At 42.3% G+C, this 4,548-nt stretch overlaps 1 long non-coding RNA gene across 1 annotated transcript; it reads left to right on the plus strand.

Moving 5' to 3' along the window:
* Window positions 1-321: 321 nt before the first annotated feature.
* LOC126410034 (uncharacterized) lies at window positions 322-2,240 on the plus strand. Its single transcript, XR_007573281.1, has 4 exons — window positions 322-714; window positions 955-1,138; window positions 1,210-1,420; window positions 1,809-2,240. It is a non-coding gene; the product is annotated as an uncharacterized LOC126410034 (long non-coding RNA).
* The last annotated feature ends 2,308 nt before the right edge of the window (window positions 2,241-4,548 follow it).

Genomic DNA, 4,548 nt, shown 5'->3' on the forward strand with positions numbered 1-4,548 from the left:
TTCAAAAACAAATCTTAAAGACTTAGGTTAGGCTCTTGCATGACCAACTTCCTCTCCGGCCTATATAAAAATCGAAGTCGGATGTCTTCAAGTTTTTTTTTTTATTTCAACTTTCATGAAGACATATACACATATACACATTATTTACATATATGTGCATATGATTATTTTTCTATGTCTTTGTCTCTCTATGGTCCAACATATTATTTTATGAATGTTTATATATATGTATGTTTCATTTTCTTTCTCTAGAATCTTTTGTTTCTCTCTTCAAGTTAAAAGTCTTCTTCTACAAATTTCTTATATATATATCTGTATTTTTTCCTCTAAGAACTCTTCCTCTTCGAGCAAATACTCTCTTTATATAAACTTTCATATATGTGTATGCATGATAGTATGTATTTGTATATGTGCATATATCTTTTTAAGATTTTTTTTCCTTTCCATTGAAGTTAATACTTCATTTTCACAAGCTTTCATATACATACGTGCACACACACACACACACTATAGTATTGGTATGACACTTTTTGAGGCATTGTCTGGAAAGCCATGCAGATCGCCAGCTTGTTGGACCGAATTGGGTGATGGAAAGATCGAGAACCCTTTAGTATTGCAACATTACACCGACCAAGTACAATTGATAAGGAAAAAGTTGTTGACTGCACAGAGTAGACTGAAAAACTATGCCGACATTCGACGTTGGCTTTTGAGGTTGGTGATCACGTGTTCTTGAAAATTTCACCTACTAAAGGTGTTTTTTGATTTGGTATTAAGAGAAAGTTGAACTCGAGGTTCATCAGACCTTTTGAGATATTAGAGAAGATTGGAGAGGTGGCGTACAAATTGGCACTACCACCTGACTTGAGTCATGTTCATGATGTTTTTCATGTTTCCATGCTTCGAAAGTACGTACTGGATCCTACACATGTGATTGATTTTCAAGGTGATCAGGTGCAAGATGATTTAACAATAAAAGAAAAGTCTATTAGAATTGTGGATCAAAGAGAGCAAGTGCTTCGCACAGAGAGAATTCCTTTAGTGAAAGTGGAATGACAACACCATGGGTTGAAGGAGAGCACATGGGAACTTGAGGAGGAGATGCGAAAGAAGTATCCACACTTGTTCTTGCATTGAGGTATGATCTAAATTTCGAGGACGAAATTTCTTTTAAGGAGAGTAGGATGTAATGCTCGACTCTTTTTTCAGGTGGGCCAGATCGGGTCTAGACCTGGACCCGAACCCACCCGCGTGTGAGCCCAACGCAAGGGAGTTCTTCTTCCTCGTCTCCCTCTTCGTTCCTTCCTCTGTGGCATCGCAAGAAGAAACAAGAGGCGGGAGGAACAACCGACAGCAGAGGGTGTGGTTGCGACAACCACTAGGCCGGCAGAGGAAGGGCGGCAGCGGCGGTGGCGCTCCGGTAAACCCTCCCAACCTCTCTCTCTCTCTCTCTACCTCTTTCTTCTTCTTTCCCCTTCTTTCTTCTTCTCCTCCTCCCCTTGCATGCCCACTCTCCCATGCTATTTCCCTCTCTCTGCCTCTCCCACTCTCTCGCCCTCTCCGTCTATGCACCTCTTCCCCTTCCCGCCAGCTCTCACCCGCACGGTCCCTCTCATTTGCTTCCCTCTCTTGTCTCTCCCCTTTTGTCCGAACCCTCACTCTCAGTCTCTCCTCTCTGTCAGCGCCCTCTCTCACTCATTTTCAGCCTCCCACACAACTATCGTGGGCCTCTTTTAATGACAGACCCCTCTCTTGAACTCCCTTTTTGTCGTTTTTGACTCTTTTGTGGCCGTTTGGTCGATTTGCAGTTTAGGGATGCATTTTTTTTCCTTATACCAGTGAAGTGAAGACATTAGTTGTGATGGTGGCGAGGAATCCTTGGTGTTAACGCTCAATCGACCATTGGAGGTGGCTGTCGGGAGCATTGCGGCAGTTTGGACACTAAATTTGGGGTGAGCGAGGCTTAATGGAACTTAAATTGTTGAATATTTATTGTTGGAGCATGTATAATTATTGTTTGAGCATGCTAAAATGTAGAATTGATGATTTAGGATGCATATTAGCGACTTTGTTTTTTGGGGAAAATTTAGGATTATGTTGGAGAAGCGTCGATTCATGTCTATCATGATCTTTCAAGCTTAAGTGGTAAATGTTTAGAATCGTTTTAGTGAGCTTGAGAGATATGTTGCTATTGATGTACATATATGTTGTATGTTGAGAATCTTATAGTGGGGAAGACGCCTCTGTCACACCCCGACCTTTTTGACACTCAAACATTTTTTTTTTCTAACATCCAACATCGAGGTGTGACTACACAATAGTTCAAAAAGGAATGAGCCAAACAATTCAAAACAATGGGACAAGCTTTCCATTATATAGCATTTCAATTCAATTGTACATTTGACAAAAATGCCCCAAAATCACAACATCGATGCCTCATCAAAACAAGGCATCAGTAAAACCAAAAACCCGACGCGCCGGCACTACAAGAACAAAACAAAACCCAAAACCTCCCTAGTAGGACGTGAATGTAGCCATCTGCTCAGCCTGCTGCCCCGGGTACACCAAAACCTGAAAAAAGGAAACAACTGAAGGCTTAGCCTTCACAGTATGGCAACAAGCCAGGAAAAGTCCAAGCCCTCTTAGGTCGGGCTCAGTACACAAACAAACATCAGAACAATCTATCATTATGTCGTGTCAAGACACGACATGCAGACGCCACTCAATGGCTACAATAACATAATTTCAATCACATGCAAGGCATCATCAACATGTCACTTGCATTCATAAGCACAACAGTCACATGCACAACAATCCTATATATTTCAATCACATACATTGCAGTTTCATTACTATCAGTGAATTTACAGTTCCTGTGGGAGCAAACACAGGCACGTGCACACCGCGGGCGGCCCACAGCCGAGAGACAACCCCCGTGGTGGCCCAGAACAGTATGGATCCATCTATCCGCTGCAGCGGTAGAGCACTCATCCATGGATGTGTGAATTCCAAGGAGAGATACTCAGCCTTCCCTAGGACACCCAGGTTGGGAAGGCGGGAGCCTACGCTCCAAGCACATCACACAACAGTACCCTGGGGCCTTGCACCGCCTGCGCTCCGAACAGGCGAGACCAGTGGCGAAAGCGGGACAACTCCTATACACATAGTCACATCCCACTGGCCTCTCATCTCTTATTCTTTCATTCTTATACTTATACTTGCACAAACACAATTAACTGGCTAGCTCATGAGGTTAGTTCACTTCACGAGTGAACCCACACCTCCAATTGCCTCCACACGAGTGTTACACATAACCACAACAGTTTTGGCTAGCCGTCATAACAATATGGGTATAACCACCCACTGTACAAACATTTGCATCATTGCCCGCGGCAATGGGTAATCAATAAACATAACATTCACATTCATCATCATAACAATCACATCTTTGAAAACTTAGCCAAACCACAGAGAGTAGTCTCAATCTGTGGTGGGCTCGTAGCTGTCCTATGCAGTTATCATTCTAGAATGCTTTCTAATGCACAATTGGGGTCGAGGAGACACTCGACTCGATACCCCGTCTCATCTGTCCTAAACAGTTATCAATTCTAGCATGCACATGCAATGCGTAACATTATCAAAACAATTACCATAAGCCTTTCAAAACAATTCATATCATATATCAATTTTATGTACATGCATATACATATTCATTCACGGAACACTCAATCAATTCATATCACAAATCCTAGGATCCCATGATCCTAGGAACACACATTCATTCACTTGCCCAGGCAGGGATTTGCCTGGGATGTCGCCATACCTGTGGCGAGTTCACAAGAATCTTCCAAAATGCCTCGAGCTTCGAATCCGGTAGGTCAAGGTCGACGGGTTGTACCCGGTGTACCTGTAGACACAAACACTAGATAAGATTCCTACTACTTACCTCAACAATTCAAACAAAAACAAAACAAAATCATTGAGGCATGTGTCATCGCCTCAAGAGGGTGTCGACAGGTAGTGTCAACTCACAAGTTCTCCAATAGGGTCACTTCCCACTCCTAGCCGTGCCAATAGATGTCAAAACTCAAAGCCATCAATTCGTCTATCACTAACGCCTTTCTCAAAACTCCCTTTATCTTAAATCAAGGCGTCTACCCCAAAGATACATCCAACTTATGTACGTTATCCCTATTTAACTCCAAGATGCACCCGTACACAAAATCACGTGCTACAAGCTCACTAAAACAGTCCTAAATCTTCCCCACAACCTCACAAACTCTACCATGTTTCCCCTAATGCTTCGAAAATTAATCTATCATGCTTAAATGATCATCCAATATATGAATCTTCGCTTCCCAACATAATCGCAAGCTTTTCCCCAAAAACGAAATCACTAACATGTGTTCCAAATAATCAATTTTAAGCTCTAGCATGCTCAAACAATAATTATGCGCGTTCCAAAGAGAAATATATCATAAAATAGGTTCAATTTCGCCTTGCTCACTCCGATTGAAGGTCTAAACTGCTGTAATCCTCCCGGTAGCC

The sequence above is a fragment of the Nymphaea colorata genome, chromosome 4 (assembly GCF_008831285.2).
Source record: "Nymphaea colorata isolate Beijing-Zhang1983 chromosome 4, ASM883128v2, whole genome shotgun sequence".
Lineage (NCBI taxonomy): Eukaryota > Viridiplantae > Streptophyta > Magnoliopsida > Nymphaeales > Nymphaeaceae > Nymphaea > Nymphaea colorata.